At 33.8% G+C, this 13,725-nt stretch overlaps 1 protein-coding gene across 1 annotated transcript in view; it reads right to left on the bottom strand.

Moving 5' to 3' along the window:
- LOC101893062 (uncharacterized) overlaps nt 1-5,211 on the bottom strand; it is a 149,149-nt gene extending 143,938 nt beyond the window's left edge. The window contains exon 1 of the mRNA XM_005176853.4: nt 4,057-5,211. The gene's annotated coding sequence lies outside the window, so the exon portion shown is untranslated. The remainder of the gene's footprint in view (nt 1-4,056) is intronic.
- Between the last annotated feature and the right edge of the window lie 8,514 nt (nt 5,212-13,725).

The raw sequence follows: 13,725 nt of genomic DNA, 5'->3' as shown, positions 1-13,725 counted from the left end.
AGGAGCACCAGTGACAATGATTTATGAGGGCGTCGCACATGTACATACATATGTAGATGTAAATGTTTTCGATTCGCACAAATACAAAATCGAGCTGATACAAATATTAGAAGTAACCGACATACTGTACGTATGTAGTTATGTACGAATGTTTTGCAACACATTTAACTGAATAACATTTCCAAATATATATTATTTTGAAATTATTAAAAATGGTAGCGCTACAAATATCACCTTTTAAATATAAATTAACTTTGGATAAATTTAAAGTTAATTTTATGCATTTTATACATTTATTCATATGAACAAATATACTTTCGATCTTAGTGTCAAATATAATGTACGTATATTGCGCGAAATTATATCCGAAGTGGATATTGTTGGGAAAAATAATAATAACAACTAAATTTATTTCGATACATGTTTAGTTCTTTCAAAACAGTCATGCTTATTCAAGAATAATGTCAATTTATTACTGGAAAAATACTGAAGCATTCGAAAATCATGCCACGTATTAAAAATTTCTAAACATCCTAATCATATCTTGCACACTTAATCATATGGCTAAATAGGACATATGTCATTTGATACGGCCTCATGGAATCATCGGGGTTCGACTCTAGGTTTCTTTGTGCCAAATCTGTTTCTGGACATTTGTAGTCGATCTAGAGCGGACCATCCGTATGTCTAGATGGAACGCAGGATAACTTTCGAAGGGAGCATCGGAATTCGTCCAAACTTGTACATCGTAATGTTATTGTCGGTGTACTCCAATGGACATGTAGGTCTATGTTGACAAAAGGTCAACATTTTCAAAGAAAATAATTTACCTCATAGAAAAATAAAATGTTTTCGGATTTTGTGCATATTCTATAATATGCATGGGTGCTAGGGCAGGTGTGAAGATGCACAATATCGGCCCAATCGTTCTAGTACCACCCCCAAAAAGGATAACAATTTGGAATATACATATCTTGTATTAAACTTCAAACTTCGCATATCCGAATATTTGGAATATGACAGACCATTCCTTTGAAGGGCAAATTTTATTTAAATAATTGTTACTCTAAAAAAATCGAAAAAAAATTTCAATTCTTTTGTAAATTAGTTATAGTTGTACTTACATTATATTAAGTATAAATAAGATATATGGTATGTCCAATCTTTATGGTATGTCTCAAAAGAAGTATACATTAATTAATGCTACCGGCAAACATACGGATTCATATTAAATTTTTAATTTGCGGTCATCACTAATAGTTGATATTTTCTCGTTGTGTAGTTATAGAATTGCACAACTATCTTTTATAATTTTAAATGTTCAATTACAGCACATTGAATGGAAAAATAACTAAAATAACTTGAACCCATGTTTGTGCTTATTTTGAAATTTTTAATCCAAAATCATATTATAATCAATACGTCTGAATATTCGTATTGAAATAAAAAATATCTAAGAAGAAAGATGTGGTCATATTATTGTAAACAAGTGAAAAGCAGTAAGTTCGGCCGAATTTTGAATACAAACCCCCCCCATTTGGAAAGAATTGGCAAATTTTCTAAAAACCAAAAAAAAATTCTTGGATAATATTTATAAAATCATAAGAACACCGATTATAGGGAGTTGCTGTTATATTGGGGACTATTTTTGTCAAAGCCATTACGATATTTACTTCAAATTGGAAACATTGCCTCTAAAATACCGAATATGTGGCGGTACAGTTATATGGGGACCATACCAAAACACAGACCCATATTGACATATGTAGCTGATTTTCAATACCAAAAGTCCTGCAGACCCAACACAAACATGTGGGATCTAAAATGTATATTTTAAGGTGTTACAAACGAAATGACAAGCCCAATATACCTTCCATGCTATTGTGGAGGGTATAAATATAAAAGTAAAATGTGACGAAATGTTATATTTTCCAAATAACCAACGACAAAATTCAAGAATACATTTCGGAGATAAAGTTACTAATATATAATCCTTCCCGCCCAAAACGGATACAGACATTTTGAAGCCAAAAAATAAGCTTATTGCTAAAATGCTTATTATATGATTATTTAACTGGCGATTTCGCATATTTTAATAAATAATTCATGCAGATGATTGTTATAGGAAATTTGCTCTCGAAATGAAAATTGCGTGCAAACGTTTTTTTTGGATTCAAAATTTACATGAGCCGTTAATTGTTAATTCTATTAAATGTTTTAAAACCCTACCGCATATTGAGATACAATGCATTTTTTTCTAAAATTTGAGCGTGGTAGCATTTCTAGGGTTCTTGGTATATTGCACTGAAATGGCATAGAATCATGTATTACTTAATAGTGATCAATGGATTTCAATGCGCATAAAAAGTAAATTCACTTTGTGGAAATTGTGCCAATTTTACGGTGGTCATAAAATCGTTTTTTCACAAAATATATATCAATTATTGCATGAACTTTTGTAAAAACAAGATGAACTCAAGCATTTCACTTTAATTTTTTTCGTTTTCAAGAAGAAAGGAACTTTGTTAATTTCATATTTCTTTGTATATCTCGCGAAATTTTGATATTTAAGCGGTAATTTAGTTAACATCTAACGAACATATGTCTCAATTATTTCATGGTAGAAGACAGAGGAAAAATAAGCGTTGTAACAACTCCTAATAACGCGAACATACTTGAAATCAGCATATTTTTTATCTATGTACCAAAAATCATTGCAATTTTTTTGGTTTTGAAATGTACAACAATTTTTGGAATTTTTTTTTTCCATATATTTGGACGTTTAAAAGGTAATATCCGCTTCTTAGAGCAACTTTCTTTTAGAACCCTATTTTTCACAGTCTAATATTTATTTACCTACAACCCATACATTTATTATTCTTAAAAAGAAAACGTCGAGTCCAAGTCCAAAACTAAATATTTACAGCCGTTTAAAATAGTTTCAACTTTTTTATAAAGAATTCTCTTAGAAGCCATGACGTTTAAATAAACAACTCGATCGATCAGGTTTTTTCTGTTATACCGAGCAAGCTTTTATTTTACAGCGAATCTAAACATAAATCGTATATCTGTATACATATACTAAATTTTACGATCCAAAACCATATTTTTTCAATCGTAGCTATGTAGCTACTTGCGCAGATGTTTCCTACACAAAGAGACTATTGAAAACAGTAGATAAAATATATTTCGGCACCAACTTCGTTTGGATCTACTGGAGACTCAGAATTGAAGTGTTTATGATAAACTTCTTTTGGTATACAAAATGTCAATAACATTTTCGACTTCCACTGCCATTTTGTTTAGTAAAATGAGCTTAGACCAATCTCGAATTACTTCAAACGAGACATTTTATGATATGCCTTTTGATAGATCTTTCCAATTACCAAAAAGAACAACAAAAAAGAGTTGGGTTTATTTTATTGATTATATTGTTATCCAATTTTGTTTTCATTTTTGTTTCTTAATTGGATATTTTAAATGTGTTTCATAGTACGAGGGCAGTGCTACCACGTCCATCAAAGCATTTAATTTCTTCAATGGCGATGTGTCTGTAGCTAGTTGAAATAATTAGCAAACATTTTCACTGCACCAAAGCGGTAGCAGCATGATTTTCAGTGACCGATTGTGCTTTATTTGATTTCGCATGCGAATGAAACCCCTTGTCCCATTGAAGTCGCAAAGAATGAAACATTTTTATCGCCAATCTTAACTCTTTCATCTTTCAATTTTCAAAATAGCAACACTCGAATGAGACAAGTGTTTGCCTAAGCAAACGAGCAAACGTTTTTTATTTTGTTTGCCATTTCATAACGTTAATGTCAATAAAATGTTAAGAGCTCTCCAAAGACAAACTTGGTGTTGGGGGGGATGGAGGGGGAATTCAAAGTACAATAAAGGATCAACTTTATGCCACTAAGTTACCAACAAACAACCCATAATATATATTTTATGCGTTATGTCAGTTGTTGGGTTTGAGCGAGTAAACGATATTATCAAGGATGTGCATATGAATGTGTGTGTGTGTATTTTCATAATTTCATACTATATGTTTACCTTCTTCCTTCGGCAGCGATGATAACTCCGAATTCAGCAACAGCTATCAAAGTTAATGCCAAACAAAAACGTGTATCTCGGCTTCGTTTTGGTTGATTAAGTTGCCGTTCCTCCTTTTGTGTTGTTGTTGTTGAGTTTTTTATTTTTTTTTTTATCACCTACCAACACACTTATGTCGGCTTGATTCTTGTTCGTCCCTACGCGTTAACGTTTACGCGTATGTGTGTGTGTCTATTTCCGTCTCGTAGAGATGATTACTAATCCAATTCACGTTATGAAAAATACCTATAACAATTTTATTTCGTAATTTTTTGTATGCGTCTCCTCCTTAGTTTTGCTCGGGATGCCTTCTGATTTCGTTTCACTTTGTACTCTCGTTAATCGCGCTGTACTTTTGTTTTACTTAACATTTTATTTTTGCTTAGTGTGCACGTTTTTCTTTGGCTTTTTACAACGTAACACTTATTTTCGCACGAGCATTGTCGTGAATGGGTGGTTGGGGGTGGGGAAAATTTTTGCAGAGGTGGCAGTTATTGACGGCAGTGTGATGGTGTTTGATATTTACCAACAAATTGGCGCTTACTATGCCATGCCCCAATGGCGAGACATATGAGGAGCGATGTAAACGTTCATTTGATTTGAGGTATTTTGGCTGTGTCCGTACTATTGTTTCATTGTTATGTCGGACATCTCCCTTGTCAGTACATCAACAATTTACGAAAGGAACGTGCTAAATCCGGATATTTTCGATTAAACACTTTTTAGCAAAGAACACGCACAATATTCGACCATAGTTGGACACAGAACTTCACAAATACCGAACGAGAGGATATTTTATTACTCGATCTAAAGAAAAAGTTGTGTTGGAAACGGTTATGGCGTTGTTTACATTAGACAACGAAACCGCGAACTTTATAATACGGGATGTAACGATAAGCCTTTTTTAATACTATTATTCACAATTATTTTTCTTTGATTTACTTTGGAATTATTTTTTGATTTTATTTTTTGCTTGTACATATCAACTTTTGCAAATTATCTTCAGTTGTTTTGATTGTTTTCCTTCAACTCTGGGTGTGTGTTTGTGTGTGAAGCTTTATATGTTCAACATTGGCGCTAGTAACGAAAAAAATTACCTCACTGTACCGATCCATACGAAAGTACTTTTCAAACTAACATCTGACAAAATAAACGAGCTCAATGTGTTTCATTTTCAGCTGTGGCCCACACAACGAGTGCCAGAGACACCAGGAGCAATGCGAAACGACCGAATTGCGTAAAATCCGTCCGAGTGAGGAGACCAAGAATCACATTTCAATGTTTTGACTGACTCACAAAGTGGATGGACGAATAAAGGATGTTTGAAAAATTCCATCACATATTGCGTGCTCCAGCTCACTCTCTCTCTCTCTTTCTTTATCTCTCTCAATAACGTAAACATCCAAAAAATTTGTTCTTTGATGTGTTATATGGTCGTTGAAGCGACATCTGTACGCCGGATGCTGTGTTTCCTCAATAAAAAATGGGCGCTGGCAGAGAGAAATATACATCTCTTCACGTATTGAAACTGCGTATGTTTCATTTCCGCCTCTCATTGAATATTTACTTCGAAAACACTCTTATGGTTTCTCTTTCAAGTTTTGTTTCATTTTCAAGCGTTTACCGTTAGCTGTGCCGCAATCAGCTGTTTTCCAACACACGAATTTTCTCTCACACTGTATATTTCTACTTCGAATTATCCTGTCTCCACTCGATAGCATTCTCCACAGTTCCTTTTTGTTCCACTTTCGTTTTCTTTTCGAAGATAAACATCGTTTTCCATTGTTCCGTCGTGTTTCCCTCACTGGGTATAACTCAATTTATTTTGTATTGAGAGCTTGGCATTGTTAGTCGTTCGCTTGTTTGCCTGTTCGTGGCTTTATTTCTAGTCCTCTGGGCTCTGTTATAACAATGCGTATGGATGCTTATCGAATTCGGTGTATGTATGTGTGCGTGCGTGTGTGTGCAGTGGTGGTGTATGACCCATAAATACTTCCACTTGTCCACATTTAACGTTGCACTTTCGTTTGGGCGAAACCCAGTGAGGAAGTCCCGAGTTTCGTGTTTTGTATTTTATTGTTTTGGTTGGCTAATTTTAGCTACAACAAATGCAAAAGCACACAGGTAGAATGGAATCGTTTCAGTGAACTGTTTACGTGAAAACTCGCAACAGTATACACGATGCGATGTAAACAAAGCTTCAGAAAGCAAATTAAATTTTTTAATGTTTCACAAATTATTTGCTAAAAAAGTTATTAGCAAAAGTACAGCAATGCTAATTGGAATTTTATTATTATTATTTTTCCCCAGGACTGTTGACTGCATTTTCTCTCTTGCAATTCAACAAATACAAAGATTGATCCAAAAATTATTCTATTTGGGTAGATATTATGATTTGGCTCACAATTAGTATTTAGGAAAAATATATTCCGGATCAGCTTAAAATTCTAAGTCGATTTAGCGATGTCTATCTATCTGTCCCTCTCTGCCATCACGCTATCTTTTCGTATACGCCTCATATAACGGTATCTCCAGACATTTGGACATTCTATGATTTTAGCGTCATTATTTTTCGGAATTGTACTAAATTTCGGAATTGTATTATCTTCCAATATTCGGTAGTTTTATGATTTAAAAGACATTATAGGCAAGAATAGTTTCAAATTTCGTATCTTAAATTCGTAATTGTTACTGCAGCCGATGACAAAAATTTCGTATGCAGGTCCACGCCATTGTGTAGCACCTACATAACGATACCTCCATTTATTTGGCGTTTTCATGATTCTAGCGGCATTATTCACGGAAAATTACAAACTATGACAGCAAATTGCCCTCGTCTTCGTATAGCCCCCCATATAACGGTTTTAATTTAAGCGGAATTTTTTAAAATTTTTCAAACTCCGTCCAAATGATGGAGAGTATTAAAAGTTCGGCACGATCGACCTTAAGTGATTTTTTACTTGTTTGTCACATGCATTTTTTCAGTTTAACTTCTATTAGAATTGTGTATTTTGTAATATCTTTTTGTTTTTTGATTTCGGACTGAAAGAGTAAAAAAATCAAATTAGTAAATAATGCGATGGTAGTTGCGTCTCAATCCTAAATTGACCAAAATAGCTGCATAAATCCTATATAATAACGTGGATCTTAATTTTCCTTCGATAAGAATTCCAAATGCTGAATTGTGGTCCATTTGGTTGGGAATCGGGATTGGAATAAGTAAATTGCTGCTGAATAGTTGAGTTATATCATCTGAGAACCCCAAACGCTTAAATACTCAAAAGCTTAACACTTTATATTATACACTAATTGGCATAATTGACGGAAAATATTTCTTTAAGCTAAATATAAGAGATTATTTGGTCGGAAATTGTGAAAAATGACTAGTGTTAGCTGGTGGAATAATATGAAAGCTATACCTAAAATGGCACAGTATGCTTATTAGAAAAATAAAATAAGGCAAATTTGCAAAATATGAATATTTTTAAACAACACAAATTTACGGGATTACAACTTATATAAGGAACTTTCGGTAAGTTGGGAATTGCAGATAATGATCGAATGATGATCGAATATCATTAGACCAAAGGAAATGTTAATATCTTTCATCCTTAGCTTGAAAATCTGCCAAATTTGTCAAATAAATCGAACTGAGCTGTGACTAGTAAAATATATAGACATACTAACATATGTAAAATGGGGTAACCGATCTGATGTAAATAATTTTACTTTCTAAAATGATATTTGCGGCTACAGCCTTTAATAATGATTCTAAGTTATTGGTTAAGTTATTCGATAAGGTAAGTAGTTAAAAGCAACATATTCTCGGTCTAGGAGTGTGAATTGTTATTGCATAACAATTCTCAGCCAGGATCAGGAAACGAGGATTTATAACTTTGTTCGTCATAAGAGCGATATGATGTCAGGAATTAGACTTAATCCATTTATAGTAATTCATGCAATTCAGAACAAAGATATATCATCTTATTACCGCTTCTTACTTCCTAATCTAATAAAGCGTTTTCTTTTGAAGCAGCTGATATCAATGTAAGATCAGACTACTTTCCGTTTTTTTCTCTTCTTAATATTTAAATTCATTCAATTTTTATTACAATCAAATCCGGCTTTTAAATTGTCTATTATTTAATTAAAAATTCAATGTTATAGCTTTAAGAACCCACACCAATGCGTTTTTAGTTTTCGGACGTTAATCATCCACAACCATGGACACACACACACACACGCAGACGCTCATACACCCACAAAAACCACTAGAATATATTTATGGACAATTATTTGGTCAAAACAGTACTGGACTATGAATCATTTAGGCGACGGGGTCTGGTCTGCAAGGCAAGCAACAACAACAACAACAGCTACAGCTTCAAAACAAAGGCAGTGGGCAGCATGTTCTTGGCGCTGAGCTTAAGGGATGAAAGAAAGCCGAAAACCCGGATATGAAAAACAATTTGCATATAAATGCAAATGAGTTTCTCTCTTTGTAATGGAATCTAGCGTTTATATTAAAAGAGATTTTCCTAGTCAAAATATGAGAATAGCAATTTTAGGTTTGAATTAAATTGAACGTTTAACCAAAGCGAATATATATATGTATGTCTATTTAATTATTTTTTTATAATAAATAAATGTTTAGCAAGCAGCTGTGCTTTGAAAGGCAATTACAATGAGTGGTGTAGAATATATATATTTTTTTTTAATGCAGATTAAGGAAAATTATTAGATCTTTAAAAGCAAAAATAATAAAAAAAATTTTGGTAAAATATATTATGACGCACATTACCTACGTACTCTTTGATTAAATCTTTACCAATTACCCAAAAATATGCTAGCCCCTTAATTCAAAGGTAATTTTGCAGAAAACTTCTTTTAAAATATCGGATGAAAGTGACATAGTTCAGATATTACCTAGATATTAAGCGACATTCGGGAAAACTATCTGTATTTAATCAAATATGATTTGATGTATCCAATCGTCAAAGTTTGGGCGCTTAAAAATATATTTTTAAACATTGTCCTAAATTAAGCAATTTATCGCCCCTATAAAGATATTTCAAAAAATAAATATGAAGTTTTGATATTTTTGAACCTGAAAGAATCTATAATTTGACTATAACTTCCGACCGCTTAAAAATTATGTGACCACTTGTTGGATAGGTATTCTCATAAGCTTTCCAACCTATATTGCCTATATCGGGAAATTTGGTCCGGGATCCGGGGAAATATATCCGGGTCCGGGGTCTTGAATCTGGGGTCCCGGGTCCGACCCCCAAGAAAAAAATATTTTTCCGAAATCAGGGTAAAATACCTATCACTGGAAAACATTTAAAAAAATTGAAGAATTTTTACTAAACAAGAGTTAAGCCCACTATTGAGTTCGTGAAGAAATTTAATATAAAATTGCACACTATATATTTTTAAAATATACTATATACAAATGCGGTATCTGGGTTATGAAACTCCTTGAGTAAATAAAGATTTATATCAACGACAAACTTTCTTTAAGAAATGTAGAAGAAATTACAAAATATCGTGGAAACTCAAATGTTTGAACTGTCCTGTTCAGGTTTCAAATTTGTTATTCCGTGTTAAATATATATATATATATATATATATATATATATATATATATATATATATATATATATCTGTACAGTAGGATGTGTGACATATAAATTAAAATCTCTTCATGATATTTTGCACAAACACTCAAGTTTATGACTGGCCATCAAACTGTTTTTGTGACGGCTCTCATCTATAGCTCATCATTTACTAACTTGTTTTTCACTTTTTGGGCTATAGTTCCAGTTCCACTTCTTTGTGTAAACTTAAGTGTGTCCTCTTTTGTCACATACCAAGATGTGAGCTTATAAAAGTGAAATTACTTTTCTGGCACGTGACACATTTAACACCTCTGCCGCCAAAGGAAACAAACACAAGGAAGTAGAGAGTGCTGCAAAAATCACAGGAATATATTCGCATAGGTATGTGTGTCCAGGAACACCAACACAATTTAAGGCTCATGCCTGAGTGCATTGCCATTACACTTGGCTTCCTGGTCGTATGTATGTTTGTTGCGAACAGCGAGCGAGTGAGAGTAACAAAAATCAGCATCGATTGACAGAAAAATGTTGAAGTAAGTTCGTGATGTCAAGACTTGGAAAAACGTGATAATATGTGTGAATATTCCTTTACACGTGCCGAGATGTGCCTATTCTACAAGTATGTAACTTGTGAGAGTGTGGACGAACTAGGTTTGTGAATTGAAGTCCTGAAATGTCTTTTCTCATAAATGTTAAGGATTAATGTTCCTCTATCGTCATTCAACCTTTCAACCAATGATTGCTTCAGTAATAATTCCACAGATTGTGTGTTATTTCCATTGACAATCTTAGAGATATCTATAATTAGTAGACCTCTAGCGCAACTTCTATCACATTGAATCTCTTTTTCGGTCGATTTATAATTACGATTCGATTACCAATTCGGCTGCCCACGTATTTTAAATTTGTTATTCCATTGGTAAACCTATAAATATGCATCGTAGACCCCATAAAATATATGTATTCATGATCAGCATAGAATTCAAAGTCGATGGTATTGTCCACGTGTTCATATAACCCCCATGTTAGAATATAACCCCCTATATTCGGAATTTTGATGATTTTTTGAAAATTCGTTTGAAGTTAGCTGTATGCGCCAGTGCAGCCTCTGCCCCTAAACGCGAAAATGGGAATATTGGAGTCAAACTTTCAAAATATATTGTTATTTCAAGTTTTGTGGGAGTTCTAGGTTTTAAATCACTATTTTATCCATTTTAAACATCATATCATGGTAACTGAAAGTGTGGGGGATTCAGGTTTTTTATTTTTCCAAATAGTGTATACGGAATTCGTTACTGGAATTACATTATAGAGAAAAAAACCTTACACACACTCACATCTAATCACAGCAATTCCATAAAAGCGACATAGCAAAGGGTGAAATTCCTTAATTCTTGGATTGTTCGGCCCCCCTTGTGTCATCTTCTGCTTTCTCTCTATCTCTCTGTCATACAAATGCCTATAACAATGACAAGAAACTATTTTGTTTATTTATTGTCATTTGTTGTGTGGCGCCATAGAAATGATTGCCATAATTCACTCCACACACTTTCACATATAGGCACACAAACATAGAAATATGTGTGCTTGACAAGGCATGTGTGTAGGAATGTTTACAATATCGCGATATGTGGGCCATAATAAACCCGTTGTTATGTAGGCTACACTGTAGAATATTTTTTTAGAATCATACTCCAGAAATGCGAGGAGAGTGAGTTTCTCTCTCTACTTCAATTCAAGTTGAAGTACATCAGGGAGTAGAAAAAAGTCTACTATACTCTATTTTTCGATGTCACTCCAATAAGAGCGATCAAGCCTTGCTCATTTTCGAGTGGGTGTAAAATTCGCTCGAAATTGGGCATATTCTACTCTTGTTTTTAACTCTCTTAGTTTCTGGTGTTGTTGCTTTTGCACACACAAAATCCACAGTTCCATCGTTTCTGCTGTTTTCCTCTTCTTGGATTTTGCATACGGCACCCTACCCCAACTCTCCACCACATACATACAAAAAAACACAACCAGGAAACAAAATAATTTTTTTCACTCGATTTCGAGCTTTTCGACTTCGACTGTAATTTTTCAAATAGGAGTAACTCACGAGTGTTTCCACGCGAAACAACCCAGTGGGGACTAGACCCCGTACAAAACTAGGACTCTTTGCGTATTCCCGATCTAGTATAAATCGAACAGATCTATTTTCTGTATTCTTCGATATTAAGAGTTCGTAAAAGGTTCCATGGCATAACATTATCCGCATGGGTCCACATTTTCCAATAGCCTCGTCATAATGGTATCTCCGAATATTCGGTATTTTGAGTCACAAATTCTAACGGATTGTAATTAAATTTGATATTTGTAGTTTGTAATCAACACCACCTAGGCAGAACTTTGTCTGTAAAGGTCATCATTTCTCTATAGCCCAAATTTATAGATACCACCCACTTCATTGTATTTTTAATACTTTAACTGCACGCTGCAACCAACTTCACTTGTAACAAATACGCAAAGGCTATAGTCTGATGGGGCCGATCATGTGATTCTCTACAACACTTCCTTAGATCCAAACCCATTTCAGACCATTTTTTTTTAAATAATGTCGGACAGTCCTGCACAAATTACCTTTGGCTATTGACCGGGGAATTTGTCCAATATTTATCCCTCTCTGTCGTGCTGATGGGTATTCAAAACAATTTCACATCAAAAAACTAAATTTCCAAAATAACTTCTGACCTGTCCATAACTGTCTCCTCATACTAAATTCTGTGTCGATTGGTTTTTAATTGTGACCCGTAAACCGACCGCAGGTCAGAAAAATTTTAACTAACCAAAATGCAAAATTTCAATTTCATGCAACACATAGTGTTGTTAGGTGTTAACAATTTAGAAAATGTACAATTCAAAATTGTAAGTCAAATATGGAAAAAATATGGACAAAAATCCTTTCCCTTCAATATTCTTCGATGACTAAAAAAAATTGTAGGCTTCTACCCAGCAATAAACTCTACCCCCATGCTAAATTCCGCGTCTATTGGTCTAGAATTACAACATGTAGAGCAGCTGGTTTTTGGTCCATTTCAACCCCTATATATTTTGCGATCATCTCCAAAAACAATAGGATTTTATTGTGACCCTAACCCCACCTAAATTTTCTATGTTGTGAGTATCGGGCCATAATTGCGACCTGTAGCGTGAATACAATTTAACATGGACAGTCCGACACATGGACGGACATATATAGTTAGATCGACTCAGCACTTTCTAGGTGTTACATAATTTTTGGCCCAATCAAATATGTAATACCATCAACTTATAAATATTAATGTTGGCCTATATGTCCCCAGAAGATTTAGCACAAAACTTTAAAAACTTTTTCTGGGATGTTGGGAATTAGTAATAGATTTCATCGGTCCAAGCATAGATATTATTGCATATAACGGGTTCTGAATAGTTAAAACTAGAGGTGTCTTGAAAACTATAACCGATTTGATTAATATGTTGATTTCCTTCCTTCTTTTGAAAAGTTTTATGATATCTTGAATATTTAGAACCTACGCAAAGGATGATCGCAAGCTCAATAGAAACACAAGACATTTTTTTTGGATTCACGTCAAAAACAACATAGGACCAATTTCGAGCCCTATGTAAATGGTGTACAGTGTAATTGCTTTTGTATCCATTGCGTATGTTCAAGTTAATTTTTCAACAGTTTAACATGCGGAAGTTATCATTTTGCACAGATTTAAATTGAGAGACAAGAACACGCGTGTTTGCACGATGTTCCCATTTCCCGATGTTATATCATATCCCCAATACAATCTTTCACGCACACATGAACATATCTACACACACACACACACATCAAGATGCTCGGAAAGTTGCATAATTTTCTCATATGTCAAAGAGTGCTAATGTTTTCTCATCACATATTTGGCTTAAAGTACACATACATACATGCATACATATGTACACTTATTATTAGTGAAAAGTCCATATCTGCCATGTCATTGGA

The sequence above is a fragment of the Musca domestica genome, unplaced genomic scaffold (assembly GCF_030504385.1).
Source record: "Musca domestica strain aabys unplaced genomic scaffold, Musca_domestica.polishedcontigs.V.1.1 33, whole genome shotgun sequence".
In the NCBI taxonomy this organism is placed as follows: Eukaryota; Metazoa; Arthropoda; class Insecta; order Diptera; family Muscidae; genus Musca; species Musca domestica.
The sequence above is the reverse complement of the archived record's forward strand: the minus strand, read 5'-3'. Positions and strand labels throughout refer to the sequence as shown.